The sequence below is a fragment of the Ursus americanus genome, chromosome 11, assembly GCF_024610735.1.
Source record: "Ursus americanus isolate L20-20 chromosome 11, mUrsAme1.1.p, whole genome shotgun sequence".
Taxonomy (NCBI): Eukaryota; Metazoa; Chordata; class Mammalia; order Carnivora; family Ursidae; genus Ursus; species Ursus americanus.
Genome location: NC_142137.1, coordinates 50,977,488 through 50,999,270, shown reverse-complemented (window position 1 = coordinate 50,999,270; position 21,783 = coordinate 50,977,488). Strand labels below are relative to the sequence as shown.

At 41.1% G+C, this 21,783-nt stretch overlaps 1 protein-coding gene across 4 annotated transcripts in view; it reads left to right on the top strand.

The window, feature by feature from the left end:
• The window catches only part of NHSL1 (NHS like 1), a 290,075-nt gene that overhangs the window by 127,147 nt on the left and 141,145 nt on the right, over positions 1-21,783 (top strand). The window lies entirely within an intron of this gene.

Below are 21,783 nucleotides of genomic sequence, written 5' to 3'. Positions count from 1 at the left end.
GCAGCAGGGAGGGGAGTTTTGTGATCAGGTCTTTTGAACTGTCCCTGGACACTTCACTTTTTGCTTATGCCTTTTAAGGTGTATCTCTAGTATTTGCTGCTGAACCCCTAACTAACAGAGCCTCCAGACCTAACTTTTCTTTTTTCTCAAATCTTAGTTGGCTCGAAGATTTGTTTGGTACTTTGGGAGGAGGCATTGGTCGAGTCCTGTGCGGGTAAAGAGCCAACCTCTCTCTTGTTATCCGAGTGGGAGCAGCTGGGGGTGAGACGGGGAAGGAAGCTGACAGCGTCCTGGTGCATCCTCAGGTCAGAGAGAAGGGAGGAGTGTGGCGTGGGGCCAGGAGCCCGAGATACAGGGGACAGCTGAGCATGCCTCTGCTGTCAAATGGACATCTGCAGGGGGCGTGCGGTGGCGGTCCAGCAACGTTGGCCGGAGTCAGACCAGCGCCGCGGTCACTGTGGAGCATTGCTGTGTGCCAAGCGCTGTGCTAAGCACTTTTTTTTTTTTTTTAAGATTTTTATTTATTTGACAGAGACAGCGAGAGAGGGAACACAAGCTGGAGGAGTGGGAGAGGAAGAAGCAGGCTTCCTGCGAGCAGGGAGCTCGATGTGGGACTGGATCCCAGGACTCTGGGATCGTGACCTGAGCCGATGGCAGCTGCTTAATGACTAGAGCCACCCAGGCGCCCCTGTGCTAAGCACTTCGCATTCGTTATCTCATTTAATCTTCCTAACAGCTTCTGAGGTAGCTGAAACCGATATCACACTTTTGTAGAGAAAAATAAAGCAGCTTGGTCACAGTCACGCAGTCAGTGGCAACAGTGGGACTTGAGCTCAGGCAGTCTGATTTGGGGGCCCTTGGTAATCTATTTCCAGCTTGCTTGAGCAGCCCATACTGTGTCCCGTTCTTCCCACTGCTGCTCAACCTTGGCTTTGGTCCCCAGCTCACCTTCCCACCATCCCGTGTACCGTCTCTATTAGCTTTGGCCTGTGCAGCTCTGCCCGCTTTGAAGCCTGTGGAAAATCTACTTGCTTATCCACCTTTCTTGGTCACTTTATTTGAAAGTTACATTTTTCTTAGGAACTCTCCAGCATATATTGTCTGTATCAGCAATTCTTTATCTTTTTGGATTGTGCACACTTTGGATAAGCTTTGTTCTTCCTACAGAAAAATGCACATATGCATGTAAATTTGCATATAGTTTCATGAGCTCATAGTATGCTGAAAACCACTTTTTTTTTTTTTTACATGCCTAGCATCTTAGAGCCAGTGACAGAGTGATGTATAATAATATAGTGGGGATGAACAAAGTGTTCCTATCATGTAAATCCTTTTCCTGTATTTAAGATTTCCTAATTCCCCAGAAGAGAGGGATAGTCTCAGTCTTATATCGAATTTATTTGCATGTTATGATGTAATGAGCACAGTTATTTATCTTATAAATTATTTTATTTCTAGCGGCTGTTGGAGGAGACCCCTCTGCTTTATTTTTGCCAAATCAAATCATCCTTGCTTCAAATAGTAACTGCAGTTTGTAGTCCAGAGTAATGGATTAGGAATTTTTTTATAGAAAGTTAAGGGAATTAAAATGGAAAGTTTAGTAGAAAGACAAGTTTCAGTATGGATAACAAGTTTTATCAAACCTAATAGGCTCAAGAAATGAGTTTGTGCATCAGACCTATCTCATTATAGCAGTGCCTGTTTTATAGAGAAAGCAGGAATGCTTGGACACATATTGCGTTGAAATGTGTATAAAATTTTTGCCTCTACTCTTTTACCAGTTTGAAGTTGACTTGCACATATGGAAGCTGAAAATGAGCTCTTTTTTTTTTTTTTTTTAGGATCAACTGTTAAAATTCTGTTGCATATATGAGTTATAGCTTTTGCGTTTGGATTATTGGTGCTAAGATTTAAAAACCTTGAGACTGTTTTGTTGTTGAAAACTGGCTTCCTTTACCTCAGAAATCACTTGGTATGAAAAACATGTCATTCAAAGTAGCTTTCATGATTCTCTGACAGACAGACATGTTAGCGCCTTTCAAACAAACTAAAGCCTTCATTTAATGTGATTCTGCTCTTGTGAACTAAAATATGTGCGTAGACAAAGCAGTATCCTGGTCTAGAATTCTTTTGTTGGGGCTCACTGCCGTGGAACAGATCTTCCTGCCCCGCGGCTGCAGCCTTGCGCTGTGGCCGGACGGGGAGTACGGCTGGCAGGTTGAAGGTCAGCATCGAGGGCCTGGGGGGCAGCAGCTCTCCTCTTAGGAGGCTCCAGTAACACCACTGCATCTCCCCACAGGACCTCCAAGAGACCTGAGGGCCCGGAGAGGTGGACTGCCACCTCTCGCTGTCACCTGCTGTTGGAGCCTAGGTCACGAGACTTAATTTTATTTCCTAGTAGGTATGAGTTTAAAGACATTGCAAAGCATCCATTTGGTCTCTCCAAGTGAGTAGTTGTCCTTCGGAATCTCAGCACTTAGCTTTAAGACCATGTGGGGTGGCAGGAGGCAGATAAGAAACTCCACTCTGTGGTTATAACGGCTGACAGTCCTCACCTTTATGAGGCATCCGTCACTGCTTTTGCTTTTGTGCGGTGCAAAGCAAGTTGTTTTTCTTGAGTTCCCCAAGCTTTTGTAAGCTGAAGAAAGGATTGGAGCATCCACATTTTAAGCCTGATTACATTCCATCTCTCTTCCAACTCAACTGCAAAGAAACGTGCACAACTTTAATGTGTAATATGTGAATTGAAAATCATTGCTATGAGACTCTTTGCTTTTTTGTTCAGGGACCGGATGAGGTGTTTCTGCCTTTTTTTTTTTTTTTTTAAGATTTTATTTATTAGAGAAAGAGAGAGAGCGGGGGAAGAGCAGAGGGAGAGGGACAAGCAGACTCTGCTGAGCGTGGAACCCGATGGGAGGCTCGATCTCATGACCCTGAGATCATGACCTGAGCTGAATCAAGAGTCAGACGCTCAACTGACTGAGCCACCCAGGTGCCCCGAGTCATCGCCTTCTGATCTGTTTCAGAGATGATCTGTGTTAGCCTTTCTTTTTCTTTTGGTTGGTTGTAGTAGATGTCAGTATGGCGAGAAGTAATGTTCATTGCAGTGACGCCAGGAAGTTTAATTAGGTAGTGTTGTTCTTAACGAGATGAAAGAGGGGGAAAAGAAAAGGAAGTAATTCCTAACTGGTAGTAGGGAGCGTTATAGGCAGCTGCACAGGGTCTGTGGTAGCCCTGGAGAGCATTGTGTCCACTTCTTGGGCACCTCCCGTTGGAGGAGAGTCTGTCTTAGGTAATTAAAGAACTAACACAGGTAAGCCAGATGAGCGTGAGCAGGGGCACCGTGAGTCACAGAACACAAAGGGACAATAAACTTCATGATTCATGCGGGGAATGTAGATGCTGGGGACGTGATGCTAGGTGGCTGGTGGCCTGAGACCTCTAGTAGGCAGGGCCTAATCATGGAGGGCTTCGTATGGCCGATGGAGGAGATTTGGTTGCAGCTTACAGAATTGGCCTGGAGTGACGTGGTCTGTACGCTGTAGGCTTGTTCAATGAACACACATTGAAAACGTCCATCATGACGGACACTATTGGGCTTAGTGTCATTTTGTTGTTTTGAAATTTTGCGATGATGGTTGATCTATTCATTAATCATAGTCTGTAGCAGATGGAATGAGACAATGGTAATAGTCCTTCTCTGTGGGGAATGAAGTATTTTAGTTGTGAGAAGAGAAGGGGGAGGAGGAAGAGGAGGATGAAGTGTTGATTCTCCAGGCTGGAGTTGGAGGAGGAGAAAGAATGCTGTTTCTTTTTTTAAAATTAATTATTATTTTTTTAATAGAGCGCATATGCAAGAGGGGGTGGGGGGAGGGGCAGAGGGAGAGAGAAAATCTTAAGCAGGCTCCATGCTCAGTGTGGAGCCTGACACGGGGCTCAATCTCACAACCCTGAGATCATGACCTGAACTGAAATCAAGAGTCACACACTTAACCAATTGAGCCACTCAGGCACCCCTCGAAGGCGGGGGTTTGTGAGAGTGTCAGGCACAGCAGAGGGCTGCTAGAAGCAGAAAGTACTTGAATTCAGGAAGTTCTTCACTGCTTTGTGAAGCCCCTTCACCTGTATTATGGATCTGAGCTTACAAAACCCCCATTTAAACAGGGGCGCCTGGGTGGCTCAGTCAAGTGTCTACCTCTTGATTTCAGCTCAGGTCATGATCTCAGGGTCCTGGGATGGAGCCCGGCGCTGGGCTCCGTGCTCAGTGTGGCGGAGTCTGCTTGAGATTCTCTCTCCCTCTCCCTCTACCCCAGCCCCCAGTCATGCTCTTTCTCTCTCTAAAATAAACAAACAAACAAACTCACTCTTTTTTAAAAAGCAGAACACTAATTCTCTTTGAGTTACAGTTGAAGTTAAGAGAAGTGAAGTGAGATGTTCGAGAACATGCAGTTAGGAATTGAAAGATAAGGTAAAATTTCTCCAGTCTGTGACTCTAGAACTCATGTGCTTGCTGCATGACTGCACTTATGCCCTGCTTGGTGACCACGGAAGAGGTCCTGCCCCTTCCCTCCCAGCATTGCAAGCAGCTTCCTTTAGCAGAGAGACTGCTGTGTGGCGAGACCGTCAACAGTGTAAAAACTCTAATCAGGTGAATACGGTGACAGGCCTGCTCTCTGGAATCATTTTGGTTATATGACACCTCACTCTGATGGAAATCTAGCCTTTTTAGTTGTGCCTACTCTCTTAGAAATACTCTTCAAATCAAATAATAAATGTGGGAAAACAGAGCTAAGAGAACCAAGATCTTTGTCTTTTTTCCTGCTCCACAGTGCCTTGCCACATACCTAGAGCTGATAAATGTCTGTTCTATTTTCTATTGCAAGTGTTTTAATTCCGGCAAACTCTTTTGAGGTAATAATGTGAGCTTTTACATTTTTGTTTGTTTACATAAAAAGGTAATTAGATGAGCATATGCAAAATGGTGAAATGCGAGTGAGGTCTGTTGTCTTGTTAACTGTGCTGACCAGTTTCCTGCTTCTGATCCTGTGCTAGAGTTCTACGACGTCCTCAGGGTGGGAGGCCGGGTGATGGGCACACCAATCTCTGCACTATTTTTGCAACTTCTTATGAGTGTATAATTATTTCAAAACAGAAAGTTAAAAAGTAGAGAGGATACGTCACTAAAATTATTAAGGAAATCTGAGATTTTCTTTAGGTTTGAAATAAATTTGCTACAACTAAATTGTAGTACAAATTACATACTCATAATTCATTCATTCACAAAATATTTATTGAGTTCTTTGCTTTGTGTCCTGCATTATCCTACTTGGAGAATAGTGCAGAGGTGCCCTTCTTCACGGAGTTAGCCAGGAAGAGCTTCAACTCACCTCCTTTGTTTTGTGCTGTGGAGCTGGGATTTTTATCCTGAGGTACATGGATTTCAGGGATAACATTTGCGTGTGTATGTGCTTCCTACAGAAAGTATCCTTGGTGATCATCAGACTTTCAAAGGTTGAGGACTGCTGCCTTGGATGATTACTTCCCTCAGATAGATTTTGAAAAGCACTGAAGACTGTATTGGCATTGAACACATTTTTTAAAAAAGATTTTATTTATTTTATAGAGAGGGAGAGTGTGGGGGGGACGGGGAAGGGGCAAAGAGAGAGAGAAACTTAAGGAGACGTGTGCTGAATGCAGAGCTGGACATGGGGCTCGATCTCACAGCCCTGAGATCACGACCCTCAGATCACCACCTGAACTGAAACTAACAGTTGGATGCTTAACCAGCTGTGCCACCCGGGCGCCCCAGCACTGAATATATTTTTATTGCCCTCTCCTTTCCATATGGCCAACTTGCTTAAAAAGGTCTGCTATTCAGAATCTGTGTGGTCTATAAAATTAGTTTCAAGTAAAGCTTAAAATTCACAATGTATTTTACATGTTCTCTCTTCTATAGTGGTTGGTAGGTTGGTACAGGTGTGTGATTTTTCTCTCAATGAAACATTAAAAATTGATCTAGAATTTATATTGAACTACATTGCCCTGCAACTCTAGCTGTGCTCCTTGGTAGCATTTAGTGTGTATGACCTATTTGCATTTTAAAGGGGCGAGATGTTCTTCTATAAGAGATTCAAAGTGAGAGAAGGGGATTTTGGACTAAAATGAGTCTGGTTACATGTGTAAGAATTTGTAATGCTAACTCTTAAGCCAGCCTTCTGTCCTTAGACTGTAGGCCACTTGAAGGCAAGGGCTGAACTCAGTCACAGTTGTTTCATAGCATCTAGTGTGGAGTCTAGCACACAGTAGGTGTCCAGAAATTATTAGATAAAAGACCTTCTCACATAAGCACTATTTCTGCTGTTCAGGTCCCACCGAACTTCATGTTTACCCGTGAATGCACAGGAAATCTTTACACCGATCACAGAATCATACCAGCTAGAGCACTGAGTGATGTTTTGATTTCAAAATGCTCAAAATTCTCAAATGGTTTCCTCTAGAGGTACATAAAATATTATTATTCTTCATCAAACTATTTCATTTAAAAACTTAAATCTAATAGTTACAATGCAGTTAATTTGGGGAGTTGAAGGCATCTTTCTCCTTTCCATTAAAGGGAACTGAGGCCAGCAGATAACAATGTGAACTGAATTAATTTTGGTTCATGTTGACAATTTCTCTGTTTGTTGGAGGGCTTTCTCTATGGGTGCTTCACATGCTTAACCATGATGATGTTCTTTGTGGATTTATGAACTGTCTGGGAAGGCATTCTGTTTTAATTTCTCACAGCAAAACAGTGTCTTGAATTTATGGATTCTTAATGCATATGATCATGAACATGTAATTCTAAATATTTATGTATACAGATGATAAAAAGAACAAAAAGCATGGCATATTCATTCCAAGTAGATTCTCTTACCTGCATTATCCATGGAGAATAATAAATGCCCCAAATTGTTGGAAAAAATCTGAAATTAGATTGAATAAACATTTAAAAATAATTCTGCTTATATCAAAAATCCTTTGCATTTCTGTGGGAACTGAAATTAAGACTTCAATACCCATATTTGCTCTGAAAAATGAAGTAAACATGTACAGGCTCTGTATGCTGAGAGTTATACAATGCCAATGAAAGAAATCAAAGATGACCTAAATACATAGAGATATACCAGGTTCATGGATTGGAAGATTTACCATATTAAAGATGTTCGTTCTCCTCCAAATTGATCTTAGATTTAATGTCATTCTTATCAAAGTATCAGCATTGTTTGTTTTTGTTTTGTTTTTTTTGTGGAAACAAACAAACTTGCTCTAAAATTCCTCTGGAAAAGGAATGGCCATAGAATAGCCAAAATAACTTTGAAAAAAGAAAAAGAAGATGGGAGAAATTACTCTTCCTTATGTTAAGTCCTACTATATAGGCTGCAGGTATCAAGACATTGTGGTATTGGAGATGGGTAGACAACAAATAGATCAATAGAGCAGAAGAGAGGGCACAGAAATGATCCATACAGATATGCACAGGTTTTGACAAAGGAGAAAGACAGTTCAAGCCAGGAGGGACTGCCTTTTACATAAATGATGCTGGAGCAACTGGACATCCATTGGCAAAAAAAAAAAAAAAAAAAAGAATCTTGAACTAAGCCTTACGCATGATACAAAAATTAACTCAAAACGGATCACAGATTTAATGTAAAACAAAACTATACAACTTCTAGGGAAAAAAAAAAAAACATAGAAAATCTTCAGGACATAGAACGAGGCAAAGAAGTGCACAGACGTTTACCTGAAGAGAATATATAGATGGCAAACAGCATGTGAAAAGATGTCTAACATCAGTAGCCATTAGAGAAATGCAAATTAAAACCATGTGACTGAAAGAGTTATCACTACATACCACTTAAATGGCTAAAATAAAAAATAACACCAAATCATTAGTTAGTGAGGACACTGAAAAACTGCATCGTTTCTGCATTACTGGTCCAGCCACTCTGGAAAATAGTTTGGCACTTCCACTTAAAAATAAAAATGGACATGCACTCTTAGGCATATATCTCAGAGTGATAAACACATTATGTTAATAGCAGCTTTATTTGTATTAACCAGAAAGTACCTAAATGCCCTTTAGTAGTTGAACAAACTGTGGTACGCCCATACTATCCATATCCAGTAATACTTAGTAATAAAAAAGTACAAATGATTGATACACGAAACAAAACATGGATGAACCTTAAGAAAATTACGTTGAGTGAGAAAAAAAAAGTAAAACATGCTGCAGGATTCCATTTATATAACATTCATGAATTAATAGAATGAGAGCAGATTAGTGGTTGTCAGGGGTTAGGGATGGGATAGGTGTGGCTATAAATGGGGTAAAGCATGAAGGAGCCTTATGGTGATCATATATAGAACATGGTGGTGGGTCTGCAAAGTGACATGTAAAATTGCATAGAGTTACACATGTGCACACACACAGAATGAGTCCATATGTAACAGGCAAAATCTGAATAAGAAGTGTGCATTGGAGGTGCCTGGGTGGCTTAGTTGGTTGGGTGACTGACTCTTGATTTTGGCTCAGGTCATGATCTCAGTGTTGTGGGTTCAAGCCCCGTGTGGGCTCTGCACTGGCACTAAGCATGGAGTCTGCTTGTCTCTCCCCCTGCTTGCATTCTCCCTCCTTCCACTTGTGCCACTCCCAAATAGATAAATAAATAAATAAAATCTAAGAACAAAAAAAGAAGTGTGTGTTGTACCGTTGTCAATTTCCTGGTTCTGATACTGTGGTGTAGTTAGAAAAGATGTTAATATTGGGAGAGGGTACATGGGACTTTCCTGTACATTTCTTTGTGCCTTCTGGGAAATTGATAAGGATTTCAAAATAACAAATTAAAAAAAAAAAAAAAACCTGATGATTCATCTTTGCATCTTAAAAAAAAAAATTCCAGCTTAATTCTTAGTTATCATTTTTCAGTGTATGCATGGTGCTGACACATTGTAGTCCTACGGTGTAATGATACACTTATCATGATTTAGGGGTTTGTAATCTGATAGATGCTCTTATGAAAAAATTAAAGCATATACATTTCCTTCTTTAGCCTCAGTTCTTGTTTTTAAAATAAATGAATTCCTGAGTTTTTGTAGTGCTATTGCCTGATTTAAGAAAAACTCCAATAGTCAGTGTTAGCCATTATTTTAGTTTCACCAAAGAGTAATTTTTTAAAAATAGTATTCCTCTCACATGTGTTTTCTTCAAGGCAGGTGCAATTGAGTAATAGCAACACGTGTCCAGAGATGGAACTGAATGTAGCACAAAAGGTGAAGGGGGTTTCAAAATCTTACAGAGCATATTTTACAGTTCCTTCATGACTTAGGTGTTGGTGTAGCTTGAGATTGGGTATACGTGAAGCTAGAGAACATTAACTGAACAGATTGCAAAAATAACAGTTGGTATGGTTGCCGTGTTAGAATGAAAGAGTTAAAATCAGGCCGAGGAGTGTAATCAAAAGATGCCCAACAATCCTGGTGAGGTTTACGTTAGATTCAAGTTCCAGGATGAGGGGCACTGGATGGCTCAGTCGGTTAAGCGCCCATCTCTTGATTTTGGCTCAGGTCGTGATCTCAGGGTTGTGTGACGGAGCCCTGCATCGATCTCCACCCTGGGCCTAGAGCCTGCTTAAGATTCTCTTTCTCTCTCTCCCTCGGCCCCTCCCCCTGCTCATTCTCTCTCTCTCAAATAAATAAATGAATCTTCAAAAAAAAAAAAATACTTTTAGATGGTTAACGAGTGACTTAGAAATGGCAGCCCTTTCCAAGTAGCTATTGTATTTTGATACACAGTGATATGTGTGTACAGCTCATGTTACAAACTGAAGTGGCCATTTTTGTGGGATGAATTTTCCAAAGGACGTTTTGCAATATTGGAGGTTGGGGGTATTATAAAGCATCATTTTTCCTCTCATAAATTGAAGTTTTTGATCCCCATAGTTGCAAAAATACAGATTCTAACAAGAATTAAGATCCAGGTGTCTGAATTCTCTGTTTACTAGAAACATTAAGGTTATTAAAAGTATCAAAAATTATTTTTCCATTTAAATTTACTGTAATTTAATAAGAAAGAAATGATCTGAACCCAAAGCAGCATGGATTGCAATTGATTTAGCTTAATGATGTTCTCGTTTGATTAAAAAGTGAAAGTTTAAAAACACCTAGAAAGTTCTTAGGTTTGTGTCACTCAGCAACCTAGAGTTTAATGACTCTTTATAGGCTGATAAACACTTCATTTTTGCAGCAGGCATTGCTAAATTAAGTTTAAAGAATGCAGCAAGAGAACGTCAAAACACCTCTGTTACTGCTTCATTTTAAATTTACTACATTCTTCATTTGGGTATCCAGAGTTTTATATTCTGAATTCTTTTCAGTACCAGTCAACAGAAAAGACATGTCGATGACATTGGAAAGTTATTTTCTAGCCTTTCTACAGGTACTAACCTCACCTAACCTGAGACCTGGCCTTGAGATCAGATTGGACCCAACTGAACGTCTGCCATTGGCTAATCACAAGGTATCTTAAGCGCTGGAGGATTCCAGAGTATCTAGGTTACACACGTGGCTAGAGAAACCCATCCTAATTTTGTTAGCACCATTATTTCTGCATTTATTATACCCGGAAGAAGAAAGACGGAAGCGTTCCAAATCCTTTTCATACATGCACATTACCATAAAACATCATATGGTGTTGAATTCATGTTGAAAAAAGTACAGAATAGAATTCAAAACAGCTAGGTAGCTCAGAATGTTTGATGAGGTTATAAGGTATCCCTGTGTTGAGAGGTAAGCAAATCTGATCCTCATTTCACAGCTGAAAAAACTTGAGCACCCAGAGAGTAGGTGGTTTGCTGACATCAAACAGGGGATCTGCCGGAAAGCTGTGGTCTGAACTCTGAACTTTGACTTTCACATCTTGTGCAATCGGATGATTGTGAAAACATGAGAGTGACCTGAATTAAAAAGAAATGTGCAGAAGGCCATGTACTGTAATTTCATCTTCATTACAGTGCTTCCGGTGTGAGGATGCTACCATTCTAGAAGGAGCAGACTCAGGACTCAGCACTGGGTAGAATTGTACGGTTTCTCCCGCGCCGCCACGAGGAGAAGCTGCCATCCTTCTCGTTGGTTTGCACAAATCTGCATCTGTGAGCATTGTGGAGAAAGGACCCATGCTCAGGTATTTTTTTAGTAGTACCTAGAAAAAAGACAAATGATGTGTAGGAGGGTGAAAGCCAGCTTCACCCCGTGCCGGCTCTGGTAGGGCTCACGGGCAGCATCTGGAAGAGCTGACGCAGGCGGGCAACTACGTACTGAAGGCGTTGGGACACCCTTTAATTGGTGGTTCCCGCTCATCACTAATATTTTGTGATCTCCTTTTCCTGTCTCGAAATGGAAATTCCCTACGCATTGCAACCCATCTATACACAAAAGTTTTTTAAAAGTCAGTATAATACCTTAACTGTAATGTCAATGAAAGGAAGACCATGCATAGTTTTTCGTATTTGTTGGTCTGGCAAAACTATACTAGCAGGTGTCATGAGACGATTAGAGGCTTACATGGTGGGAAAGCTGGTGACTCAAACACTGTGAGCAGTGGTGTCACTGATGCAACTTTCAGAAACGGTGAACAGTTACTGATAAAATGCCAAACGAAGCAAATCTGAAGCGATTCTTCCAACATCAGTGCTATCTGTATTTCTGGAAAAATTAGCATACCTTAAAGTCAAGCACAAAGATTGTATTTTTATGTAAAGTGGAAATGAGTTTCTAAGCTCAGATAAGATGGAAAAAGTTGTTTGTTTTTTCTGACTGAAGTCCAGTGCTTTTGAGATCTGTGAAGGGTGCAGGACTATATACCATCTCACGCACGGCAAGATGTCCAGTATCCCTGCTGCCTGTCCACACAGTGCCAGTCATGTGACAAGCTGAAATGTTGCACACGTTTCTCAGATGCCTGCTAGGGAGAGATACTCTTCCCATTGAGAACTACTGTTCATTTCCTGCTGCCTTTGATGATTTTCCTACTTTTCAGATGAAGTCACACTGTCATACCTTCTCCTGATTTCTCCCATTCTCTTTGGATATAGTTGTGTGGGTGGGGGAGAAAGAAGGTTGTAGTGGGTAGTGGTGGAGAGTATTTTGGTGATTTTTGCATTAATTTATGAGGAAGTGGGTCTCTACTTTTGATAGTGCTTTCTCCCCTGAAAAATCATTGGTCTGACTTCATTTTCTTCATTGTTAAGCTGGAGAGAATATTTAAAAACTGTTGTGAAAGGATTGTTCATTGGGGTTTTTTCAATATTCAATATTATTGACTATAAAATTCAGTATTTTCAATATGCAAATTTCAATATTTTCAAAATCCAAATTTTCAATATTCAATATTATTGACTCTAAAATTTCAAAGCCTTGAAACCACCTAGTTTTGGTGGTCAGAACAGATTTGGTCATTGACAGCCGAGTGTGTCTCTGTAACTTATCAGAAGTGTTGCTCTGCTTGACTAGTATGTACCAGCAATCACCTGATGGAGTGGACACAGTATTTGCCATAACATAATAGCAGTGATTTGTTATAATAGTGACCCCAAATAATGTTAGTCATGTTGCCTTTCATGATTTCATGAAGGTGCACTCCTCTGCATGCCCCATCCCCCAACCCTTGATCCCCTGAGCCAGGGTTGTTCAGGGTGCCTGATCCCCAGATTCAGCACATTGGACTAGGTTGAACACCAATCTCATGCTCTAGTCAGTTTCTCCTCTTGGGAACTGGTATTATAACAGAGAGAAAGGGAGAGGGACAGGAGGAGAGGGGAGGAGAGGGAGAAGGAGGGGAAGAAGCGGGGAGAGAGATTTAGTTCCTTTGTGTAGTAGACTTGGGTGCTAGGACTGAAATAAGGTGTTTGCAGGGTTGGTTCTTTTGGAGGACTGAGAGAAGGAACTATTCCAGGCCTCTTTCCTTAGCTTGTAGACAACCATTTTTACATTGTCTTTCTTCTATTTCTATCCATCTCTGCGTACAAATTTCCCCCTTTTATAGGGATACCAGTAAGACATTGGATTAGAGCCCATCCTAATGGTCTCATTTAAACTTGATTACCTCTGTTAAGACCATATCCTCAGATAAGGTCACATTCTGAGGGACTGGGGTTTACGAGTCCAATGTATCTTTTTTGAGAGAGTGGGGGTCACAATTCAACCCATCAGAGATGTTCTAAGCCTGTATCTTACCACGTGGAGTGGGGGGAACAGAAGGATGACTTGCAAAGAGAAAAAATAAGGCACAAAAAAGACATGGATAGAAAGAATTTCAAGGATTCTTGACTTGTCATTTCCATTTTTTTTCTGGAGCTCTCTTGTATTCCTAATGTTGGTTTCTATGAACTACCATTGTGGCCGTCCAGTACACTTCCCTTGTTTAAGTTTGTTTAAACTGATTACTGTTATTTTTAGCCAAGGGATGCTAATTAATAGAGAGCCCAACTTGAGACCAGCATTGTAGTATGCTACTTTAAGAAACTGGAGATTACCGTGTAGTTTTTGTGAGGTGTTCACTGGGTAAGTGGACTGCAAAAAGGACGTAGGAAATACCATTAGAAGCCTGCTGTAATCAAATCATGAGGTAATGGAGGGAAGGTTGGAAAGGAGCCAGTAGACCTTGGTTCTTTTCAGAGTACCCGTTACTGTATTTTATAGACTAAATATGTTTCCCCAAAATTGATGTGTTGAACTCCTAACCCCCAGAGTGATGTTTTAGGAGGTGGGGCCTTTGGGAAGTAAGTCAGTCATGAGGGTGGAGCCTTCACAAATGAGATTAGTGCCCTTTGAGGAAGGGCCGTGAGTGCTTGCTTCTCTCTGTTCTCTGCCATGTGAGGATTCAATGAGAAGACCCCATCAGCAGACCAGGAAGCAGGCCTTCACCAGACACTAGATCTGCCTAGTTTAGCGGCTCAGTCGGTGGTATGGTTGCCATAGCAGCCTGAACTAAGGCACTGTATGAACGCTTTCATTTAATTAGGCTGAATTAAAGATGTCGATTAAAGAGATTCAAAGAAAGAAGGATAGTGAGGAGTCCATGTTGACTTTGAACGCTCTATCTTGGGCAGCAGGACTGATGGATTTGATACTAACCAGCCAGAGGACTGTCTGTGTTTGAGGAAGGACTTTGAGTTTTGATCTGGGAGTGCTGAGCTGGAGGGCCTGGAGGGTAGTCCGATGGAGAGGGCCCCAAAGAAGCTGGAGGTGGTAACTGGAGGGTGGGTGCTGGAAACATAGTAGTCATTATAGCCTGTGATGGTGGTGGAAGCCATGTTGACCAGAAGAGATCACCAGGGACTAGAAGAGAAAATCCCGGAAAGAGCCATTTATGAACATCACCATTTGAGGGGCAATCAGAAAAGGATCCGCAAAGAAGGCTAAGGTGGAGAAGCAACCATCTCATGTAGCAATTAGGTTTCAGCGGACTCAACAAACATGGCGCAATGGCGACCAAAGTTGTGAAGCTGTATTACTGTGCATTGAAGCAGGAGCCGGGAAAATTTGAGGGAACACAAATTGTTCCTTCAAGACTGCAAGCAGGGAAGGGAATGATTGCTCACAGGATAGAAGGAATGTTTTCACACGAAGGCGGAAATCCATATTTCTTCCAAGATAGCCTTCTTAAAATAGCCATTATTCACTGAGGGTTGCAGAGTGTTTGGCAAAAGGCTCTGTGTACATTACCTAGTGTAACGTTTCCACAGACCTGTGAGACTGGAGAGAAAAAGTTAAGCAGGTAAACTCTTCCTGCCCTACTGCAAATTCATGCAACTTGTACAGTGTCCAGCCAATAAAGCAGCCCTGTGTTTCTGAATGCAAAGTCACCCTGTCCCTCACATCCACCCCCCCCGAAAAATACAACAAAATTAATTCAAAGAATCAGCTAACTACAGGAAAATGCAGAAAAGGAATGTAGGCTGTCTTCTGGAATTTATAAGATGGGATTTGGCACACGTACTACATTATTGAATTAAATGAACATAGTAAGTTGAAAAGAAAATTGTAAATGGTATTAAGAGGCACAGAGGTCCTGTTTAGTTTAGAATGAAATTGGCCCCGGGGTTAAATGTGTAAATGAAATAATAGGGGTGGAAACTAGAGATTCTTTTGGGTGGGGATCAGGAAAAAAAATCAGGTAATGGAAAGTTAGATGAGCACTTTCGGTAAAGGTCAGTAATATAAGAAAGGTCCCCACTAAGAGAACAATGAACCAACCTAGACACGCTTGTCAGAAAGCAAGAAAGGCATGAGTTTGAAACTGAACTAGGAGATGAGAAAGTCAAAGATGAATGCAGGAAAATTGAATAGAAAGCATATCATGAAAGAGACCCCCCTTGCCACGAGCGATAAACATCTATTAATAGAGAGGAAAGGGGAGAAATTAATGAAAAGTTGTTCTCCACTGGGGAAGTCAAAGGAAAGTGTAACATTAATGCGTATCACGTCTTTTCTGCTCTATGTAAAAGGGCACTTGTAAAATAAAATCATGCAGTTTGCAAATTGAAAATTATATCATTTATTGTAGTAATGCCTACTCACATTCCCCTGCCTTCCTGACCAGGAGCCCTGATCAGTTTCCCAAGGACCCCGCCCCCCCTCCCCCCCCCCCCCCGCCACTTCTTACTCATCCTGCATCCTTTTCAGGTCCTACTCCACTACGTAGTGGTCCTCAATAAATACCTGTTAATTCTATGTGTTCTTTCGTTTCCATCTGATGCAGGAAATTTAAGAGATTAAAGTCTTCGTTAGAGGATTTTTAGGTACATGATCGACAGTGCAATAGCTCAGTAAAATAAACACTATTTTAAACTAAGAACTAGGGAGTCTTAAGTTTACATTAGATTTTCACATTAGAAATGATGTCGATTATCCCTTGGTTTTTGATGACAAATTTGTATCTCTCTTCATTGTCTTATTTTTAACCCAAGATATCCTGTTGGAAAACCTATTAGATACCTTTATATTTAAGTGTAACTTTGTCTAATTGATACAAGACTGTTACATAAGAGAACAGTGTTCTATTTTGTCGTTTCTTTTGAACTTTCCCTTGAAAGCAGACATGCATATAGGCAGCTGCATCATATTTCCATGCTTTTTAACTTGCAGTGTCCTCTATGTATTGAACAGTTTCAAAGTAGAGTTCGTTTGTCGTGCTTCTTGCACTTTAATGGATCATGAGATTCACCTTTAGGTCTTCCTAATGCGGAAGGAGGCAAAAGGGCGATGTTAATATTCAAATAACACAAAAAAAGGAATGCTATTTACACGGGACCCACTAGAAGTAAGGCATATTGGGCTTTTTGTATCCTACTCAATATTTGGAGGTTTTAACTTTTTGATTCCATGGTAGGAATCTTGTGCACTTGAAACTTTCTTTGAGAGAGTTTTTTTGGTTGAGCTTAACTCATGCAAGGTAGGAATAGTTTGCTACTGCTGCCTCTTAAGATGATTTTAAAGGGTTATTTCATTGTAGCTTTAAGAGTCCTCCCCCACCTCTCCAGTTGAATCTAGGTGAGAAATGGATGTGAACTTAAAAAGGTACGTGACCTCCTTAATACTTAGGAGAAGCTCTGCTAAATTAATTGTAGCAGACTCTGGGTTGTGCATTCATGGTGCTATTATTCTTTCAAGAATCTTGGATATTTGGCCAAACATAGCACCCCTTTATGATCTTAAGCCTATTAACAAATGGAATCCTGTTCAGTACATGTCATGATAGTTGAGCAATCCACTTAGTCCATCAAAATCCTATTTTGACACATCTACATAATCCTTTTAGTCTATTTTTAGATTTATTAAGTGCTTTTCATGCAGTTGATGAAAAAGCTTTCATTTAAGAAATTATTTCCACATGACCCTGGAGGCTTTCCATTGTAGTTTAACAGTAGTTGACATGTTGCATTATTTGTTCGGAAGTGCAAAGTAGACTCAATGCTGGGATGTCCGGGAACCCTATCCTTAGAGCTGGACCTAGAGGGTCTCAGGGGTGGTAATAGAACCTCTTCATTTTACAATCACAAACCCTGAGAGTTGCAGCACCTTATCTAGGCTGACTCCACTGGTCAGGCAGGGTCGGTTCTGACCCCAAGGCCCTGTTATTCTGCCTACATCAAATTGACCCTTGAAGACCTATGGACTTTCAGATCTTTGCCAAAGAAATGCCTTTCTGGTTGCTTGGCATGAGAGCTGCAAAGGAAGAGGTACTTTTGTCCTGGATATTCTTGTTTTAAGTTTTCAAAGAGAGATTTATGACCCTTTTTTTCCTCCTTGGGGTGGGAAGAAGGCACTGTTAAAGGGAAGGGAGACTCAGAAATGCTACCATGCTATTAATAAGAAGGAGAAAGGTAGCCACATTAGACCTGTGTCCGTCTGTCAAGTACCCGAGTGCTGTAGCGCGTACGTGCGCAGAAGTGACAGGGTAGCTGAGAGCCCTGGGAGCCTCAGACCCTTCACTTTCTCTCACGGCTATCTCCATCAGGACCCATGGTTTTGTTACCTAACCACTTCTTAGCTCCGTCTTTATGCTGGACTATTTTTACTCATTCAATGTGCCTAGATACCTTTTTTGCTGATTAAAGAAATTCAGAAAGGACAGAGGGGGAAATTCTTTTTATATTCTATTCCAGGATCCCCTTTTTTAAAGTTTTTTTTTTTTATTAATATGTCTTTGATTTAACTCTCTCCCTCCTCTTGTCGAAGCCTTTTTCTGACATACTCTGCTTAGGGACTATTTGTATAAGGCAGGCTAAGTAAATGTAGTTTAAGATGAAAACTTTTTCAGAAATCACTTTCTCTTGCAGGTGATTGACCTACTTATGAGACCTCTAGAGGCCTCCATCCTATGCTGGATAGCATACAGTAGTCCCAGCTTTAGCATGGTAGACATTCCTGGTTTTGACTTTCTCCGGTATCATCCAGAGAGATTCAAGACATGTAATGAAATGTTGAGTCCCCAGTTAGGGTCATGCACTGGGTGGGCCGTGCGGGGGAACAGGGGCTGAGGCATGTGTGAACCCACAGACCCCCAGCTGCAGCCATCAGCACCTGCAAGAGCTTTGTGACCGAACACTTCTTGTTCTAAGCACTGTACTCCTCTCAAAGTAATAGTTTCTGTTTGCTTGTGAAAAAGGCCCAGAAAAGAAAAGGGCCACCTGCAAATGCTATTGATTTGTCTGTAAACTTGGGGACTCATTAAAATGTTGCTAGGTAGCCCTTCCCTTATTAGTGTCAATGTGCTCAATTTATGCTACATGCACAATCAATTATTTGTCTATTGACTTCATCTTCTAGGAAGCAGAACGGTGGTTTTCAGCTCTGGCTTCTGCTCTTTGGGAATCATGTTGGATTCTGTAGGTTTGGCATCGGGCCATACATCTGTAGAGTTAAAAGCTCCCTAGGTGATTCTGATGTATGACCATGGTTAAAAACCACTGAAATAGACTAGAGCATGCAGATCAAAGAGTTCAGGGAAAATACGCAACTACTCTGATTCATTCCGCAGGAACAGGTATAAGGGCTGTTGCTTAGTGCCAGGGAGCGATTTCGGAAGCCCAGGGGAATTGCCAGTCCTGTTGGCAATGAGAAGTTAAGCTATGAAGGATTTAGCTCGGTTAGGCTCCTTCTAATTCCAATTTGACTTAAAATAGAGACTCTCGACTTACCCTGAAATAGTTGTGAATGGGAGTCTACTGTTCTCTGCTACTAAAGATAAAAAATATACGATGTTTTTAGAAAAGTCGTTTCTCCACTCTTGCTTAGAAGGTACTGAACCAGCATAGTGTGTTTTTCATATATTATTCCCAACCACCACCTTCCCTCCAGATAATAAATGTGACCAAATAAACTGAAATTTCCCCCTCCCCCTAGTCTTGGAAATTTACAGCATCATTAGCATATCAAAGGCGGGGAGAGTCCTGCTGTTAACAAGATAAAAAAACTTTTTAAAACTTTGTTTGAGTTAAACAAACTTATTTGCATACGAAGAAACTTCTTGCTTCTATACCTACAGTGGGGCACCTTTTTCCCTTAACACCAGTTTTGGAAAGACTGGCCAAGTCACTTTTTGATTCAGTAATTTTCTTACAGTTAATTTCTGACAGATGAACCTCTTTTTAAAATCCCCTTTGAAGTTGGACTGAATTAACAAATGGAAGGCTTGGCAAAGCAGTTTACTAATTCATAACTATATCCCTCTGCTTTCTTTGTGTTGCTAAGTACTATAATCTTTGACCTGAAAGGAAGAATACTGCTAACAAGTAAATATTTAAAAGGCCCCATGGAGTATAATGTGCGTGAGTTTGTGTGTGGGGAGCCCGTCTGCTGGATGAAAGAAATGACTCACTTTTCATCTCGTAAATAGGCTGTTGTTTTACAGTAGGTTGAAAGGAAGTATTAAGTGCTAAGAGTGAGATCTCTTTTCATTTTTAGATTTCGTTAGCCATTCGCTTCACAGATTTGAAGGTGGCATGGTAAGTCATGATTCCTAAGTGTGTTAGTACCCTGGACGGGTGAGTTAGCATTCCTGTGAACGCATAACCTCTGTGCTACCAAAGACGACTTGGAACCATTCGAGGAAACGGAAACATGACTCATTGATGTGCTTGAAGAGTATCAAGGGGGGACTCACTGACTCCAGAGCCAGCCCTGAAGTGTGGTAGGGCAGGCAGAGCCTGGATGGGGTGATGCCAGGGCTCTGGTCCCCACCGGGCCACTGACCACCTCGGGGACAGCAGTCTCAGGACCAGACATCCCTTCTGATATATAATGGGAGGTGTGCATTATGTGCTGTTAGCATAGCTTCCAGCTTCAAGATTAATGAGTCTTTGAATTCTACTGATTTTCTGGTTTATGCGGAAGTGGGTGTGTGTGTTTTAATGACCTTCAGATGGGATTCCTCAAGGCTTCATGAAATAAATCTTTATTTTTTAGATTTGAAGTGAACTGCCATGACAGAATTTGACTAGCAGAGTCTGTAACAGAAAGTGAGGAAGCAACTAACTGATTTATAAGGCTGTGGGCTACTGATTTTCTGTGGCTGTGGCACTTGGTGTATAGAATGATGCATCTGTGATCCTGTTGAAGAAAGGTTCATTATTGTTTACAGGCGAATGTTCTACTCCATTAGAATTTCTTTTCAAAAGCTATAAAATAGCTCCGAGCTACCTTGTTTGATATGCCTTACTATGTTTTTTTTTTTTAGAAAATATTTAGATCACCCTACTGAAATATATGCCAGATATTTCTCCTTAAGGAATTCTTAAGAATAGCAACATGGATATCTGACACTTTGCAAGTTTTAACTCTTGCTACAGAGTTTCTGCAGTCATTATTGTATAAGAATAATCTTGCATTCTATTATTTTCATCTCGTGGTTTTCTTTCATGCAACCTAGGTTGACAAGTACTGTGAAATGCTGTGCTTATTAGAAATTACCTATGTATTCTTTAAAAGTGATAATCTGGTTTGTCTGGTATTATGTTTGGGGAGCTTAGTAAGTGCCATTTTCTTGAGGGTCATGATTAATTCTCCTTAGTTTATTTATGGCCATGAGAATACATTAATTGTCAGAGAATAACTGTGCAAGAAAAACCCCAAAATATTTCATATGGCAACTTTCAAAGTTAAATGTTTGATTATTTCTGTTATTTTATCTTTTTTTCTGGAGCTTAACCCACAATGTATTATTTGCTACCAGTTTCCTTCTTGAAAAACTTGTATCGTAGTCCTTTACCTATTCTTTTCTGACTGTATCCTGCAAATTCTCAAGTTCAAATAGATGTCTGATAGTAATGGTTTCTGTCTTCTACAGTGCTACGTGTCTGACTCATATGCCCACTAGGTGGCGATATTGCTATTCTTATTTTTTGTTTTGTTTTGTTTTGTTTTCTTCCTGTAGGTGGCGGTATTGCTCTTGTTTTTTGGTCTTTTTCTACGGGGTTCAGAGAGACTTGCTCAAGACCAACTTGTCAATAAATATGTGTTGAAATCAAGATTGGAATCCAGCTTTGCCTCATTCACATATTTGTAGTTTTTGGCTCATACCTGCATTCTTTTGGGAGGGAAGAGTAGGAGGAGGAAAGGGATAAAGCCTTATTTCTTACTTTATCTATTAAGTAAATTTTTACTGAACATCCACAGGCTTAAAATTGTTCTTCCCAAGGAATTGCTCCTTGTTTGTGGACAGGAGAAAGGATATCGGGGTACCTGAGGCACACTAAGGAATTCTATGTGAGTTTTCAGGATGGAGTGAATAGACAGTAGTCACTTGGAAGGTCAGAAGTGATGCTACAGAGGAAGGGGCACTGAGATGAGTCTAGACGGGCAAGTGGACTCTGTCGTGGGGGCTTAACTCAAAGCTTGGGTTTGATTAGCAATGGTGGCTCGGGAGCTGGGTGTGACAGGGTCAGGGCTGTGGTCTGAGGCGGACGTGGCAGGACGTGTAGGCCAGAATGAGGTACAGAGGTGGATCATGAGGCCGAGTGCTGCTGGAGCTTTCCTGAGGGGAAGAAGGGAGAAAGGCAGAGAGACATCTTGACTGTTCTCAGCCTTGTTCAGACTCACTTTTGTTCAGAGGGAGGTTATCTTTGCCTTGGGTACACAGGTGGGAGTCAGGCTTTAAAGGAGGAATAGCCAGGGTGATGTGGAAGGTGAGAGTGGAACTGTTGTAGAGAAACAAAGGCCCAGTGGAGGTGGGCAGTCAACCTG